At 31.5% G+C, this 19,478-nt stretch overlaps 1 protein-coding gene across 1 annotated transcript in view; it reads right to left on the bottom strand.

Annotated features, from left to right (window-relative positions):
- Positions 1–19,478, bottom strand: part of LOC127699901 (putative ankyrin repeat protein RBE_0317) — a 639,895-nt gene that overhangs the window by 398,706 nt on the left and 221,711 nt on the right. Inside the window, exon 3 of the mRNA XM_052203294.1 lies at positions 3,512–3,613. The gene's annotated coding sequence lies outside the window, so the exon portion shown is untranslated. The remainder of the gene's footprint in view (positions 1–3,511; positions 3,614–19,478) is intronic.

The raw sequence follows: 19,478 nt of genomic DNA, 5'->3' as shown, positions 1-19,478 counted from the left end.
ACGTATAAACTGTTCGATATCATATACCAACTATCTAAGCGACAACTTTTGAAACAACAATACTGCGCAAGAAAAAAAATTGGCGAAAGAAAACAAAATAATTAAAAACCAATTGTTAGAGAATAATTTGAGGTCTTTGCACCTCAAAAAACATATCTAGACAGGAAAATAGTCAATCAACAATATAACACGTAATTAAAATGATAAATAATGTCAGTACCTAAATTCTATACTTCAAGACCATCATGTATTATTTGTCAAGTTGACACGGAATATTTATCAACAAGGTCTTGGTATCTTCCGATGATTCTTTTCAGAAAAGGGACGAGACGTTCTTTTACATAACCCTAGTTCATCAACTTGCTGATGACGTTTAATAAAGTCTGAGGTAATCTGAAAATATCATAAAATCTAATCTAATCAGGTTCAAAAAGTATTTGATTATACACCATATAATGTATTCTAAACGTAATAGATGTAAAATGACATTTAGAACGAACCTTCCTTATCAAAATTAGATTTTATGATATTAATTGGCTGTAATTCAACAGGTGTGACAATCATGTAATATAAATGAAATTTTCAAGATGTAAAACAATAAATCACCTAGGTCATATAGTTTTGTCATGAGACTAACATATTTCATTTCCTGGCAACAACAATTTAGGTTAAACATTCGATAAATAGAACACTTTGAAATATATATATCATTGGTTAATGGGTTAAATCTTTTTATTCAAAAATAAATTTAGCAAAATTGCTTGATTTTGATCAGACTCGGTCAATCATATGCTGTTTTATATGATACAAAGAAAAACGACATTTGTTTTTCTTCGGGTTTAAAAAAACAATTGATTATACAGCATGGAGTGTATTATAATCGGCATCATGGTGAATTTAATTAACTGAGTAAATATTTTTTTGCAATAATACTACATCTACATTCTTCGAGGATTCCCGTTTTCAGACTTTATTCAAATAATTAGTGGTTGTATATACATGCGTTCATAAATGACAAATCCTTGTTTTAATGTATCTGTGCAATTGGAATGCACAATAAACTTAAACTAAGAAAAATGTATAATCACAAAAATACTGAACTCCGAGAAAAATTCAGAAAGGAAAGTCCCTAATCAAATGGCAAAATCAAAAGCTCAAACACATCAAACGAATGGATAACAACTGTCATATTCCTGACTTGGTACAGGCTTTTTCTTATGTAGAAAATTGTGGATCGAACCTGGTTTTATAGCTAGCTAAACCTCTCACTTGTATGATAGTCGCATCAAATTCCATTATATTGACAATGATGCGTGAACAAAACAAAGAGACACAATAGGTAAAAATGTCAAAAGTAAGGGTACAGCAGTCAACATTGTGTTATCATCTTAATCATTATAAAACAAACAAATGTAACAGAGAAGCACAAAAAGGCATACATCAAATCTAACATCCTCATTTTCCTTTTTTATTATACGATTTTATTTATCTATGTTAAATCCACCCATAAAAGAGGGACGAAAGATACCAGAGGGACAGTCAAACTCATAGATCGAAAACAAACTGACAACGTCATGGCCAAAAATAAAAAGACAAACAGACAAATAATAGTACAGATGACACAACATAGAAAACTAAAGACTAAGCAACACGAACCCCACCAAAAACTGGGGGTGATCTCAGGTGCTCCGGAAGGGTAAGCAGATCCTGCTCCACATGTGGCACCCGTCGAGTTGCTTATGTTATTACAAATCCGGTAAATAGTCTAATTCGGTAAGTCACATTCGTGAAAAGGGAAGGGTATTGTAGTTACGACATAAGGAACATATCCGATATCATCTGTGAAACGGTTATTCCATAACGGTCAACCAACTCGTGATGGCGTCCGTAAAATTTACGAAGGGATGACTTCAACTTCACCATTTGGAACTCTTGGTTTAATAGCTTCCTTGTGAGCAGCAATCCTCTATCAAGGAAATCATGATAGGAAACACAAGCCCGGGAATATCGTATCAATTGGGAGATATATACTCCGTATGCAGGCGCTGCTGGAATGTTGCTACATAGAAATGGAAAGTTCACAATTGGGAAGCTGAAATCATCTCTTTTGTCGTAAAGTTTTGTTTTCAACCGACCCTCATTGTCAATTTCTAGATGTAAGTCAAGATATGAGGCAGACTTAACTGTATCTGTAGTATCCTTTATCTCTAGTTCGATGGGATAGATTCGTTCAACATAGTCACCAAATTTTGTATTATTTAGTGAGAGAACATCATCTATATAGCGGAACGTAGAGTTAAAGGATATTGCTAACTTCTTATCTCTCTTCCTAAGAAGCTCCTGTATGAAGTCAGCCTCATAATAATAAAGAAACAAGTCGGCAAGAAGAGGGGCACAATTGGTTCCCATTGGAATTCCGACAGTCTGTTGAAAAACACGTCCTCCAAACGTAACAAATATGTTGTCAATCAAGAAATCAAGCATCTTGATAATGTCAGTTTCATAAAGGATGGAAGGTTTTAAGTACTGGCGTAGAATCGCGCGTTTGACGTCACACAGGTAGATATAAAATAATTTTGTCATTCAAAGTATGACGGGATACATAAGTACGGAGTCACGTTAAATGGATATCACAAAAAAAAGACTTAACAGTAAAAGTAATATTTATAATAAAAAAAAAATTGTCGTTAAAGTATGACGGGATACATTAGTACAGAGTCACGTCAAATGGATATCACAAAAAACAATTTCAATGATTTGGGTATAAGTATGTCTTGGCATTTCGAATATTTTGGATACATAACGCTTTTTTCACTCTAAAGATTAAAGTATTTTGCCAAGATGTGTATAGATTTTATATGCAAAATTATGTTGACATTGATTTTGATGAAAGATTCAACAAAGTTTAACAATTATGTACAAAACGTCAACTCGTACCTTATTTTCTCTATTTGGATCTATATATGCTCTTTTTAATAACAATTGCACTATGTCGAGATTTCCACCACTAGCAGCTAAGTGTAAGGGAGTATCACCATTATAATGAAATTAAAAAGCTTGCACTGCTCATTGCATCATATGAAAGCTAACAAAAACAATTCATACATATGAGTACAGTACAAAAAATTACACCACCCAACATTTTGAGAAGTTAATGAACTTCAAACCGTTTTTGTTTATCGCAATTTTGATGAATCTGTAATTGTGGATTAGATTAATAACATGTGTACATAAAACCTGGTCATTGTGATGTGTATTTGAATCATATTTATTTTGACAAAGATTGCCTGTTTTCCAGAAGTTCTGTTGTCCTGTGTGTTTATTCCAGGTTCCGCCACTAACAAACAACAAAACCTGGTCGCTATGGTATAGCCATTAATAATGTACGTGACATCAAACTCAACAAACAAATAATAATGGATAATGTGTATATTTTCAGTTCTCTTCTTCTTTGGTTTTGATTGAAGATTCAACAAACTTGGACACTCCTGTGAAGAACGTCATTTCTTACCTTATTTCCTTTGTTTGGATCTATATCTGTTCTTTTCAATAACAACTGAACTATTTTGAGCTGTTCACCACTAACAGCTGAGTGTAAGGGAGTATCACCATTCTGTAAAAAATACCATAATACTGAAATAAACGGCATGTAATGTTCGTATTTTCCTACAGAGGTATAAAAAAATATTTCATACACATGAGTAGAGTACACAAAAGCATTGGCCAACAATTCGAGATTAATGAATATCAAAGTCGTTTTATAAATTACATTTTGATGAAACTGTACATATGCATTAAGTATATATCTTGTGTACATACACCATCCTTATAGTGATGAGTAATGTAATCCCTTTTAAATTGACAAAGATAGCCAGTTTTTCAGGCGAAAGCCGGTTGTTCTGGCTGTTTACTCCAGCTTCCTCCACCAACACAAAACTGGTCCCCATGGTATAACCAATATCACTGATAGTGGCATTAAACTCTATACATCGCATGTTTGTTAAACTGTTTAATAAATGTGGTTTATGTTAGAAACTTGTGTACATAAAACATTTTCATGGTGATGTGTATTCGATTCGAATCTCATTTAAATTGACAGATTTCCAGTTTTCCAGAAAGTCGGTTGTTCTGTCTGTTTACTCCAGATTCTTCCACCAACAAAAACTGGTCGCTTTGGTATAACCATTATAATTATATGTGGCGTTTAACTCAACAAACAAATACACGACCATTATCATGGTGAGTTGTATCACACTCATAGTATAACAAATGATATCATTGCGGGCAGATTTCAAGAAAGAGGTCTCACTCAAGGCAATTGAAATCTAATATGATGTAGTTAAAGCTGTCAAAATAATATTGCAAAAACAAACAATATGCTAACATCTACGATATTTGTAACGTAGTGGAAATGTCTCTCATTGGGAATCATATCACATCTTATACTCATCAAGAGAAGAATATGTATTTACTTTTACATCATTTTTCTTGTTTAACTTAAATTTTGTTTCAAACCTTATGTATAGTAAGAATAAAAGGAAAGCGATACTTTTTTAAATTTCAATGCGTCCGTTGCGAATTTCTTGATTTTCCTTCATCAAGAACGCTCAAAGCCGAATAATTGAAAGCCAATTATTGAACTTGTATTTCCTTGTAATAATTGGACTATTGTCAGTTCTCCTATTCTATTTTGAACAGCTATAATATGTAAGGGTAAAACAAAGTCGCAGTCAAAAAATGAATAGAAATAATAAGATGTTTAAAGCTAATACAAACATACATTGAAATATTCGACACTTTTTAAAGTAAAAGTACTTCACATATATAATTAATTTAAAACTATTAAATATAAAAAACTTTGATAAGAGGGTTACATGTTTACTTTTATTCGTGTTTACAGAATCTGGAAACCAAACGTGTCTGCTGTAGGTATACAGCCTTTTCTTATTGTAAAACAATCTGACGATAGAAACCGTAAATGACGTAGATGTGTAAAGTATTGATTAACTCAATCACGTAAACATAGGAACAATATATCCATCAACCTATACCATAACCAGACATAAACAAACATAGAACTATGCCTAAATAAATTGTTCCATGAAGTATTGTAAATAGGCATTATTTTGCAAATACTTATACAGATAACTGAAATTTTCATTGTCCATGACATCATGTTTTTATGATTATTATATCAAAAGAATGTACTAACGCATATATCGAACTCCACGGTGAAATCAAAAAGGTGAAGTCTGTAAAAACTGACAACACCAAACGCTCGACTTTATTAACCACTGGAACGAATGGAAAACAGCTGTCAAATCCCTGACTTAGTATAGACATTTTCCAAGGAAAAATGGTGGCGTTAATTAAGGAATATTAAGACTGTAGTTGACGAGTGCCACCGTCAATTAACTATTTGATGGTCGCAAATGCAGTTTTACGTAGACAGTAAAACGGAAATGTAAATCTAATTGACGGTGGCAACTCTTCAAATACTGTACTGTTATTCCGATTCTAGTGCATTATAAAAAGAAATCATACGATAGAGCTTGAACAAATGTAGAAATTTTAGATAAACTAAAATTCCGAGAAACTTCATGAATGATTTTGAGGTAGGGGTTGTTTTATTTTCCATAATATTGTAGTAATCGAACATTTGTTGATCCAAGCAATTCAAAATGGCGGGTCCCTCCTAAGTTACAACATGTCAACTGTGGATTTGATGGCAACTTTTAGCCAATACACAAATTGTTATATAAAAGCTCTAACAAATCTTATGGGTTGAGTAATCTACACTCCATATGAGGGTTAGTCTGATAAATTGCTGCTAAGATGGTCCACAAGGAGAGGCGCACAGTTGGTACCCATCAGTATGCCGACAACCCGGTGGAAATGTCCAGCGTTCATTCTACTTTTAAGTACTTTACCCTTTCGTTAGTTCTACTACACGAGTAAACAATCTCAGAGTATTTGTCAAATCCTTTTTCATTGTGGACAAACTGTTGGCCAATTCAACAAATGATCCCTTGGTAGAACATGATTGATTGATTGGTGTATTTGTTTTGCTTTACGCCGCTTCCGCTCAAAAAGACTATCGCGGCGAGACCTAATTCAAATTATGTTGCCAGGGTATATATCTTTAAACCAGACATTAAGTCCTTCATGTACTATAACTGAAGATTAAAACAAATTAAGATCAACACAACGACGACGTGATGAAAATATAAAATATCATTTTACACTGAACCAACCTATTTGTATTATATATATTATATTTAAATTTCTTATAAAAATGAACCATTTTTGTAACAGGAATACCATCAAATAAATCATACATATTATTGATATACAAATTCTAAAAGAATATTAGTAAGGTCAATTCATTCCAGTAAAAAAAAAACGAGAATGGAAATGGAGAACGTGTCAAAGAGACAACAACCCGACCAAAGAGCAGAAAACAACCGAAGGCAATCGATAGGTCTGCAACACAGCAAGAAATCCCCCAACTGGCCCCTAAACAAAAATGTGTACTAGTTGAGTGAAAATGGACGTCAAACCAAAACATACACGTGAACTAAAATTAAAAATTATACAATACTAACAAAGACCAGAGGTTCCTGATTTGGAAAAAGCGCAAAAATGCGGAGTGGTTAAACATATTTAGTGAGTTATCATCTCTCCCCCTATACCTCTAGCCAATGTAGAAACAAACATGTTTAATGGTATAGTTGCAATCGAAGCAAGTGATTGAACTTCATTTTACAGAAGATACTTGTGTATTATTCTAGTATGATCGATACGGGTTATAGAAAAACACACTGATCTTCGTTTGATATAAAAACGTTCGAAGCTTTGCTTTTCTTTGTTTTATGTTATGTTATTAATTATCCGTCCATCTATTCCACGTGTTTTCCTATTTATTACAACATTATCTCTAATGTAAGATCAAAAATGGGTATCTGGTATTTCAAGATTTGAAATATTTCGTTTTCAAGCAAACTAAAGTAAAATTCAAGAAAGCATAATGCATTTAAGGGGCGTTTATCTGTTAAACAACACAGATACTATAATAAACTATGTTTGTATAATATGCAAGGGATGAACTTATTGATCAAGAAGAAAACAATACGAGTGGATATAGTTAGAAAGATAACTGTGGATAACTAAATGTATAACAAGTATATTTTGGCGGATGATAAACATGTGGAGCTGAAGTTATTCATCCTTAAGGAGCACATGATTTCAACCTCATTTCTTTGGTGAGGTTCGTGTTGCTCATTCTTGTTTTTTCGATATAAAGGCAACAGTAGTATACCGCTGTTCAGTGTTTTGTGGACTTGTTCGTCTTTCCTCTTTTTTCCGTGTTTTACCTTGACATTGTCAGTTTTTCTTCGACTAATGAGTTTTGAATGTCCCTTTGGTATCTTTTGCCTCTTTTTTCATACAAAAATATGCACTTGTAGTAGTAAATATAAAAAACAAAATGTTATCATTGTGGTGTAAGTCGATGTTAATAATTGTCTAGATGTTTCAGATAAAAAAAATCGATTGTGTGTCATATGAGACAGAAGTAATTGACATTTTTCAAATGGACCTTTTGCTACTTGTTACAAATTATTGACTAAAGTCCAGTTGCACATATTACATGCAATATAAAATGTGAATGCAATTTGAATATGAACACCGATACTTGAAGCCCAATGATTAACGTGATAATACATATGTTTAAAAGGAGGCGGAGATAATTTTTACTGTCAATTATATAACGGGAAGAAGCGACTGTCAGCAGCCTTAAAAAAAAATTAACCTGAACAAGATTTATATGCAATATGCTTAGGTCTTATAAGATTGTTTGATTATTTTGGATTTTGAAATTCAAAATAAAGCTGTGATATTTTATGCCAAAACTTTTTGCGCTGGATACTATAATTTTTTAGAAAGTTTTGGATAGTTAACTTGTTTAAAAGTTTTTATTTATAAGTAACAATGTACTTATTTACCAAAATGACAATTTGTCGACTTCCAAGTTACAGTCACAATAATATACTAATATTTAAAAAAATATTATGAAATATATATTGTTTACTCGCAAACCTTGCTGTAAGGTTCTGTGCATATGTGTTTATACACTTTTCAATTCATTTATCTCGTAATCGTTTGTTTTAATAGTTCTAGGGACTAAAAATGTGTATTAATTTACTTGTGAGAGATGATTTACATTATTGTAGTTTCAATGAGGCAAATAATAGGATATAAGTCTAGGTTCGGGTAAAACCGTGTATTTACCATAAATATTGAACTACAGCACATAGACTCTTGACCTAAAGATGTTTAAATACTTAGGCCCTTTGTACGTTGCAAAGTATTTCGTATGTTAACCCCAGAAAAGATATTAGGCTTATAATTTGGCTAGGCGCGCATTTGGTCTACATATGATTCATAAGTGGCGCTGGAATCAAAATAGTTGGGAGGCCTAACAAAGTTGACAAACACTGCTTAAAAAACCACCAATTCCAAACTGTTGTGCCTATTTGGCTATGGCCATTAAAAAATAATGAGATTATGAAATGTGAGTTCATGTTCAGATTTAACGACTAGACAGAAATTTCCAAATGGTCTAGAATATATCATCATAGGTGTACACATACATGTTGAAATAAAAGTAGCCTTTTTGATACTTTAAATTGTACTTTTTGCCAAGGGGGAGGGAAAATCAAATGTATTACAAAGTATAAAAATGAACGACTTTATCAAAATAATTTGACAATCTTAGCAAACAATACGCGAACTAAACTTGAACATTTTGAGACTATCACTTACACAGTGCCATGGGTGGTTGGGTACTTTATCACTAAGCTACGTCTGAATTGCAAATAAATCTTCTAATTATACTTGTTTCAAACTAACACAAATAAAAAAAGGAATCATGCTTTTTTACGTTTTAATACAAAACACCATGCGTAGCATACAACTTGAGTCGAAATTTGTAAATGTTTTGCATCACTCATCAATAAAGCAATATAAAATGTTTCTGGTTCTTTTTTGATACTGTAAACCAACATATTTTCGCGGAAAGTTTATTTCGCGTTTAGCCATTACAAGCCCATTTCACGGAGATTAAATTCCGTTATTTTCAAATTTTCTTAAATAAGGAAAGATCCAGGTTTTACATATTCTCAACGATTTATATTCGCGTTATTTTTCTACTCGCAAAAGTCATGAAAACAATCGCTCGCGGAAGTCATGAAAAAAATCGCTCGCGAAAATAAGTTGATTTACAATATAACGTCCTACATTTTCATGTACAAACGTACATCACAAGACGAACAGACACAACTTAATTCATGTTCCACTAGTGATCTCCCCTTACTTCTTTAGATAGTCTAAGTATGTGTTCAACAAACTCGACAAACTGGTCTGTTAAAAAGACTAATTGACCTAGCTATTCCAACAGAGAAAAACAGAATTACGGCATTCATTTTTTTTTTGTAAACTTAAGTTTATTGCTACCATTATTTTCAGAAAAAAGGGTTTAATAAAAAACTCTTAGCAAATTTCGTTTTTTTTGTTATGAACGCTATTCTCAATATATCTCCTGCCGTAAAAGACAAAGATATTGGTAAGCTCAGTCTGTTCATCCGTTATATTTAATTGACAGTGTGAACTATTGTCATTATTTTCCGTCCCACGTCTGCCAGTCCTTCCGTTAACTTAAAAACAAAATATAATTCTCTTAAATAGAATTGAATGAAATTTGCCAAAAGGTATCTTCTTACATATTATATCACAAAATATGCAGTTTTCTGCTCTCAGCTTGAAAACGTAAACAACTAGAAACTAGAGAGAACTAGCTAACGAAAAATTTCATTAACTTTGTAGGATAACATGGTCATTTATTTTAAAGATTATTTTTGCAGTGAGACATAGGCCATTATAATTTAGGTTATGACGTATATACATGTATGTACTAACTTTCATTGGAGAGTATATGTTACACTGCATTTGTATAATCAAGGATTATGTAGAAACCGTGATTTTTCAGGGAATTTGCATAATCACTAAAACATTAGTATTATATATAATCCATGAAAATGACCCGTGATTTCTTATAATCCCTGAAAATGTTAAAAATTATTCTACAAATTTCCTGAAATGATTTCAGAGATAACCAATAATAAAAGAAGTTCTCTGTTTTGGTAAAAATATATATCAAATACAGACTAATCACAGGTATAAATAAAGGCAACAGTAGTATACCGCTGTTCGAAACTCATAAATCGATAGAGATTAAAACAAATCCGGGTTACAAACTAAAACTGAGGGAAACGCATCAAATATAAGAGAAGAACAACGACACAACAAAAACACAACATTAAAATGTAACACACACAGTCACGAACTATAATGTAACAATGGTCATTTTCCTGACTTGGTACAGGACATTTTAAGAAAAAAATGATGGGTTGAACCTGGTTTTGTGGCATGCCAAACCTCCCGCTGTTATAACCTCTTTATGGTTTAAGTGGACAGTTTTCATTTTCTGTTTAACTATCAAATCTTATTCAAGTAAAATGAACAGAGTTGCTGGTGATATTCTATTTGAGAGTGTTAAACCACATTAACTCGTTAACAAAAAAGAATTTGAAATCAATAATACGAACATAAATTTCCTTGAAAGTTAAGAAACAAGGAATTCAAACTAAGCACTAAGCAAAGAAATGCAACAAAACGTCGAGAAACACAAATAGAACACATGCTTGTTAAAATTTAATTTTCTTTTCACGAATGTGACCTATCGAATTAGACTATGTACCTGATTTTAATAACATAAGCAACATGATGGGTGCCACATGTGGAGCAGGATCTGCTTACCCTTCCGGAGCACCTGAGATCATCACCATTTTTTGGTAGGGTTCGTGTTGCTTAGTCTTTATTTTTTATATGTTGTGTCTTCTGTACTATTAGTTGTCTGTTTTCATTTTATTTTTAGGCAAGGCGTTGTCAGTTTATTTTCAATCTATGAGTTTGGCTGTCCCTCTGGTATCTTTTGTCCCTCTTTTTTTAAATTAATTTAGGAAGAGGATGTGATACCGATTCGGCATATTGATCGTGTGGAAAGGGAGACCCCAACAATATAATAGTCATCCTTCATTAAAGGGTTGAAAAGGATAATGACTGGCTACGAAGTAGGAAATTATGCTCAGATAATATACAAGGAATATTTTTCATGGGTAGATGTACTTTGTTAACATTTTTTGTGTGCATTGTAAATATCGAGGTTGCAGTTGCGCATTACTACCTCATATAACACCTCCAGTGTTATCCTATGTCTTCATAGAATTACACTTTAACTTCAACTTGACCAAGGTGTGTATAGTTAGGTAAGCAACCGTCATATTCCTGACTTGGCACGGACATTTTCCGAAAAAAAGTTGGTTTAACCTTGTTTGATAACTATCTAAACATCCTACAATACTTGCCACCGTAGGTGTTACTATTTTAGCGATCAAGCAGCGGTCATCGATCAGTCACCGATCAGTAAAGTTCGCGTTAAACTCATGTCAACAATCCGTCCGACTTATAGTAGAAATCTTTGACTGATCGGACGGATCGGCCGGATTGACCTTTCTGACGGATTGAACTCTACTACGTCACATGTTCAACTCATACAAGTTACGGAATCGTAGTTTCGTTTTATTTAATTAAAATGGCGCCACGGAAAAATACGATACGTTCTAGTACAGAAGCTTGACATTTTATTATTATTTTTTCAGCAAAGTTGTAAGACTTAAACGAGAAGAGAAATATGCAGATAAAACTAAATTTTGACATTATTAAAGAATTATGATTGTCGTTTATATTTAGGCTACTTTTTTCAAACTCGATGAGTGCTTAGAAGGTGTTTATCGCGACTGTTTAGTAAATTTTCCGAAAATGCTCTAAAAAATGAGATGAAATGATCATTCATTGAAAATTTCGTTGTATCATTTTCAATAAAATAAAAAAAAAAATGCATGTTGGACACTCGAAAATAATGCAAACAAAATATAAAGTATATTTTCCCTCATAATTCAACATATTTTTTGGGGAACAACCCAACAAAAATTTATTATATCCCATGGTGGTTTTTATGTTATTAATTCTTCATGAAATGACTCTTATTCAACACAGAAAAGAGTTGAAATATCTTAATCTCAATATTATCAAAATATATAAAAAGTAACTTATCCAAATTCAATTAAAATAACTGATTGCTTACAACAGTGCGTTAATTTTGATAAAAAGAAGAAATATTAGTATTTCTAAACAATGACATCATTGAAATAAAGAAATAATTGCATTCTTACTCAACACAATATTGCTAATTTCAAACTATGTGAACAACATTTTACTATCTTTTCTCTGATATTTATTTAATTTTGTGAAAAAAAAACCTTTTCTAATGTACAAAGAGTACAAAAAAACAACGGCGGTCAATAATTTCTATTCATATAAAGAAGTGAGTATATTCTTATTCAACAAAAACAAAAGTTTATGCATAATTATCTTTATATTATTCACATTGAATTAAAACAAAATATTCAGAGGTATTTAAAATGACTGATAACAATTAACATTGCATTATTTTGGATAAAAAGAAGAAATATTTGCATAATTAAATGATGCGAACACAAATTTTAGCATTTTTCCTCTGATATATCTCATCATTTGTAAAAAAAACAACCCATCGTGACGTACAAAAAGTTCCTAATTCCAATATCGGTTCATGATTTCTATTAAAATAAAGAAATAATTGTATTTTTTTCAACGCAAACAAAAACATGAGGTTCTTTATCTTTATATTATTCACATCTTATACAAAATTACTTATCTTAAGGCAATTCATAATGACTGATTGCAAATGACGTTGCATTATTTCTGATATACAAGAAGAAATATTGGCATTTTCAAGCAATGCGAACAACATTTTAGTATCTTTTCCCTACAATTCAGCATATTTTATGAAAAACATCCAATCCTGATGTACAAGGAGTACTAAAATCAAATGACGGTTCATAATTTCTATGAAAAATTAAAAAAATATATCATTCTTTTTCAACACAAAAAAAAAATTAAAGTATTTTCATCCTTATTTTATTAAAATTTTATCAAAATAAACTTATCTTGAGGCCTTTGAAATAAACAGTTCAGTTACAAATAACATTGCATTATTTTTGATGAAAAAAAGAAATTTTGGTAATGTTTAATCATGCGAACAACATTTTACTATTTTTTCTCTGATATTCATTCAATTTTGTGAAAAACAACCTTTCCTGATGTAAAAAAAAAAACAAACAGCCAATCCTGATGTACAAGAAGTACTAAAATCAAATGGCGGTTCATAATTTCTATTAAAAAAAACAGAAATAATTACATTCTTATTCAAAACAAACAAAATTTTAAGTATTTTCATCCTTATCTTATAACAATTTTATAAAAATAAACTTATCTTGATGCCATTGTAATAACCAGTTTCAAATAACAATGCATTATTTTTGATGAAAAGAAGAAATATTGGTAATTTCAAACTATGCGAACAACAATTTACTATCTTTTTCTCTGATAATCTTTTAATTTAAGAAATGATTGCACTCGTAATCTATCAAAACCTAGCTTTAAGTATCTTTACTGGTATAAATTATTATTTTCATTTTCATCATCTAGTGACATTAAAATGCATAATTGCTACATAAATAACAACATTTTATCTCTTTTTAGTGATACAGAACTGAGAAACATTCTGAGCATGACATTATTCTGCACTTATGTAATTTATATGGCAGAAAAGAAAAAAAAAACATATAATGCTTGAAAAGTAATTTATATATTTTTTTATGTGTTATTGCGACCAAGTTGATTCTTCTTTCTTTCTTCCTTTCTTATGTATAAGCTTCCTATCTTAGGAACAACCCTTATTGGGTAAAAGAGAATACTTACACGAATAAGTAAGAGGGTAAAATTCTTAATTTAAACAAAAAAATTAAGACATAAATTTAAAAATAAAAACACCGTGATCCAGCAGACGTGCTCTGTACAATTTTTGCAAATGCAAAAGATAAAATATGTGGGAATGCATATATGTTCAAGGAAGCTTATATAATGTTTAAGTTTCAAATCTTAAAATCTAAGACCATCTTATTTATCATATGTTGATTACAAATTAACGAGTAAAGGTGTCTTCGTAAAGGTCCGCGTTTATCGCATGTAGATACGGTGGAGTTCGTTTTACATGAGAATTTTAATTATATACGTATCCGTCCGATCCGTGCATATACTTAATTTGCTGATCGATCGCTGATCGTTGTCACGGTAACTCTCACATAGCTTATTTGACATATCTGACGGATTCTATGGGTCATCGATCACCGATCATTCATCGATCAGTCAAACATCAGTCACCGATCATTCACTGATCAGTCAAGTTCCCGTCTAACAGTAACGTCTAAGGTTGCAAGTACTGTATGTCATGACAGTTATTCATATTTATATTTATATTTACAAAATCGAATGAGCAACAAATACAGTCCACGTCTTGCTATCAATTTGAAAACAACAAAAAAACAAGAAGTTTGGATTTGTAATAAGAAATATAGCAGATATAATTTAAGTCAACGCAGAAATGTATTCTCTGCCAGAATAAATTTATAAACTATTGGGTATTATGTTTATGTTGTTTTGGATACAATCATTGCATATAATGAAATAGTTTCACAAATCAAAAATGTTCTTAAGCTACATTCATAATGAAATCATATCATAAAAGGTTGAATTACAATTGTCAATCTCAATTAACCTCATCTGTATATTGCTTAACCGAAACCAAGAACTTTGCATGAATAACAATAAAAGGAAGAATGTTTTAAATATCTCTTCTGTGCATTAAACATTTCATTGATCAAAAAGAAAACTATCCAGGTGAATATTTACATGTCAATATTTTTGAACACATATTACTTAATTTCATTATGATATTTTAAAATGAATCGTTGTTAATTGTTCTGTATCTGTCTTTCCCACTTCTGAGTATGGATGGGTACTTTACAGATTCCTTCCGGCTATTGTGTGACGGGTTGGTCTGCGCACAAGTTAGTCGCGCTCGCTGAGGAGTACTGATTTTAAATCCTTGGTTGTAGTGACGCACACTATTGAGTCATCTAGATGGTTCCAATCTACTGCAGTGCGCACATAAATGGAGTTTTTGAACTGGTCGGTCTAACTATTTGGAACTATGACCGCTCGTTTGTTGTTACGGACTTGTTGGTCTATAATGTTCTTAGTAACAAATTTGTTGTATGTTGTTGCTCTGATTTGTCGTTTAGGTCTGTGGAATTGAATAAGGTCGTCCGGAGGGAGCGCTGGTATCTTCCCCTCAACCACTTTGAAAAAGAACTTCAGTCGTTGCTGTTGACGTCTTGATTGTAATGACCGATGCTGAAGTTCTAATATCATTTTTGTCATGCATTCTTCATCTCTTGATTTTCAGTCTTTGGTGATAAATCTAGTCCCTCTCATGTTGTTTTGTAATTTCAAATTAAACAAATCGTCGATTGTGTGTTATATAGTAGTTATTTACAGTTTTTAAAATTGACCAACGATGATGATGATAATAATGATGTCCAGTTGCAAGTGTAGAATAAACAGAAAAGAGCATGCTAATGTGATATGACTATGAAAACTGTTTTGTACAAGGCCACCACTCGAGCGGGATGTATAACGTAATAGCTGACAACGTAATAATCAACAAACAGACATGTCATCATACTAAAGCAATATTCTAAATTCAAGTCAAACAGTCTTTATTTTTGCTTTCAATGTCGCTTGCAAAATCAAACGCCATGCACTGGACGCAAGCACGTTACCATTTAACCATCAAGGCCTTTTTGAATTATTTGATATTAAACTTTGAAGGAAAGTCATAGTGACTTAAGTTACATGTTACATGTTAATGCCCTAGGAAAAAATAAAACACTTGGGTGTTACTCTACATATTTAGCATTCTAATTTAATTTAGCATTTAGCACCCAGAAACGTGTCCTTCCCCTCACACGTGTCAAATCCCCTACAACGTGCCAAGTCGACGTGCCTGTATTCCAAAACATTGCATTCGTGTTGTGTGATCCGATTAAATGAACGTAGAGATTCCTGGTAAGAACAACAGTTCGTACCTTATTTACTTTGTTTGGATCTATATCTGTTCTTCCTAGAAACAACTGAACTATGCCGATATGTCCATCTTTTACAGAACAATGTAAGGTATTTAACCAGACTGACATAGAAAGGTTGACATGTTCATAGTATTTATACAATCATATAAAAATGAGCAATTTTTCAGAAATAATTTGATTATGAAAAAAATATTCATTTTCAGCCAACAATACGCACAGTCAACTTCTGAATTTCGAGATCCCTTTTTTTTTTATTAATTACAATTACTCTGAAACTGATTATGGCCATAAGGTTGATAATTTGTAAACACAAACAATTGATTCAGAACAAGCTTTCAAAATATTATACTCAGAACGGAATGATTGGGAAAAATATAACTAAATAATTCGATATTTCATATGAGGTCAACTTTATAAAAGATTGGCATGGAGTGAGCCACAATAACTATTATGTATGTTGATATGGATAAAACTATTTAGTTTTACCGGTTTACGATCTGATTGAGAATTGGTAAAACAAGAAACCATTCAATATAAGATAAACAGATGAAAAAAATATTTAAACTTATTCTAAATCACCTCTTCATAAACTTTGATTATACCTGTACTAAATCACCTCATCATCTACTTGCCTAAATCAGATGTAAACTATGTTAGAGACTATAATGAACTTTTGTTCACATGATTTGAACTTAACCTGTAAACAGACTTAATCAAAAATCTGTTGCAACACAACTATAGTGAAGGTATGTTGAAAATGATAGCCCTCAAGAGAAAATCATACAAATAATCAAATATTGTTTGAGAGTAAAGACATTTTTAGTATACAAGTAACGTGTTAAGAGTAAAGATATATGGTTTAAACTAAACGATGTTACAAGCAAACATTTCTAAAAAGAAGAAAAAACAAAGAGACAATGGGAAAACGTATTACTAACCAATTTTATATTTAAAATGAGAAATATATAAAACAAATAGTAATCGATGTCCAATTGCTATTAAGAAAGAGCCTTGAATTACCAATAGTTCAACAGGTGAGACTAGGCCAAGGTCCTTGTACTAATAAAATTGTAAAGATGAACAATAGTAAATAATGGTCATATGGTTTTTTTTCAGACTAACATATTTAATGTTCTCGAATGAATTGAAAAATTTTGTTTTTAATAAAATTGAGAATGGAAACGGAGAATGTGTCAAAGAGTCAACATCCTGACCAAAGAGCAAAAAGCAGCCCTCGGCAACCAATGGGTCTTCATCACAGCGAGAAAATATCGCACTCGGAGGCAGTCTTCAGCTTGACCCTCAACCAAAATGTGTACTAGTTTATAGAAAATGGACGTCACACTAAACCCCGATCTATATAAATGAACAGAAATTTATAAAAACAACATGGCAAGAGGTTCCTGACTTAGGACAGGCGCAAACATGTGGCGGGGTTAAACATATTTTATGAGATTCCAACCCTCTCCCTATACCTCTAGCCAATGTCGAATAAATAAACGCACAGCAATACGCACAGTAAAATTCAGTTTCTTCAAGCATTTACATTTAGGGTCTAACTTTGGATAAATAGAACACATTACAATATATCTATCTATATTTATAATTGGTGAATGAGTTATTGCTAGTTTTGTGTTTAATTTAAAAACAAGTGGAGCCTAATTGATTGATTTTGATCAGACTCGTGTAATTATTGGAAACAGCTCATCAATATATGCTGTTCTACAGACTATAAAAGAAAACAAAATTAACGGGTTTTTTTACTTTAAAAAAAAAACATTTGCTTATTTCTGATAGAACTTGTTTTTTTTTAATATGTATCATATGTTCAGTTTCGTTGAATTTAATTTGTTTCGTTTTTTTTTTTTTTTTTTTTTTTTTTTTTTTTTTTTTTTTTTTTTTGGTGCGTTTAGTTTTTTGCAACAATATCAAATCTCCATTTATGCAGGGTTACCATCTATAAACTTTAATTAAATACGTAGTGGCTGTTATACATGACTTAATGAATGACGTTTGTCTTGGTATTTGTTTTTTTGTTGTTGTTGTTTTTACTATATAGCGCTTTTCCCCTTCTGATATTAAGAATTTTACATGGATATATGTATTGATTTTATAAGCAACATTGTGCTCACATTGATTTTTTGGACAATTTAACAAAGTTAGACAATTCTTGAAAGAACTTCATACCATACCTTATATTCGCTATTTGGAAAAGTATAACTTACTAATTTTATATTTTAAATGAAGCTTACTTCAGTTTAAATCTTAAAGTTTCCTTTTTTAATCAATAACATCCCTAACCAAATTGCATAAAGTAAATTTATACAATATGGTTAGGGATGTTTTTGATTAAAAAACGAAACTACTTTATACAATATGGTTAGGGATGTTATGATTAAAAACAGAAACTACTTTATACAATATGGTCAGGGATGTTATGATTAAAAAACGAAACTACTTTATACAATATGGTTAGGGATGTTACTGATTAATAACAGAAACTACTTTATACAATATGGTCAGGGATGTTATGATTAAAAAACGAAACTACTTTATACAATATGGTCAGGGATGTTATGATTAAAAAACGAAACTAAAAGATTTAAATTTTAGTAAGTTGCCAAGTGGATTTAGATGGTGACATTACTATAAGTCAAACAGGCATTATTCCAAATGCTTATTAATACATCACATGAGTCATATGGCCAATCGACTTTCATTATTCTTATCTTCTGAAAAGATTTATTTTCTCTCGTTTTCAAGCATTACAAAGATGAAGCAAATTTAGTTACGGTGGAGATCTTTAATGTGTAAAAAATGCTCATAGAAAAAAAAAGTATAGACAAATTGATTGATTTTGATCAGACTGGTTTAATCGCTTGAAACAGCAGATTAATTGAAGCTGTTCAGAAGTACACAAAAGAAGAAGACATTCCCAGATTTTCGCTTTTATTTGATTTGGCAAAATTCAAGATGCAAAACGTTTTGCTTAATTATACACAGTCAGCGTGATTACCAAAATCATTTATAATGGCACTTCCTGTTGGAAATATACTTGATGACTAAAACCGTAAATGACCGCAGTTGTGCAAAGAATAATTGTAAAAATCATTAACGCAGTTCACTCAATAGAAAATACAAAACCCCACCCAAAAAATTTTAATATATCAATTTTGAATGGAGGTCCACAATCCTTAAAGGAAGCTTTAGCTGCTTAAGACTGTATTCAACAAGTCTAGGGTTCGATGTCAATTTAGAATTGTATTTGTT

Source organism: Mytilus californianus, unplaced genomic scaffold (assembly GCF_021869535.1).
Source record: "Mytilus californianus isolate M0D057914Y unplaced genomic scaffold, xbMytCali1.0.p SCAF_43, whole genome shotgun sequence".
In the NCBI taxonomy this organism is placed as follows: domain Eukaryota; kingdom Metazoa; phylum Mollusca; class Bivalvia; order Mytilida; family Mytilidae; genus Mytilus; species Mytilus californianus.
Note: the sequence above shows the minus strand (reverse complement) of the source record. Positions and strands in the feature narration are given on the sequence as shown.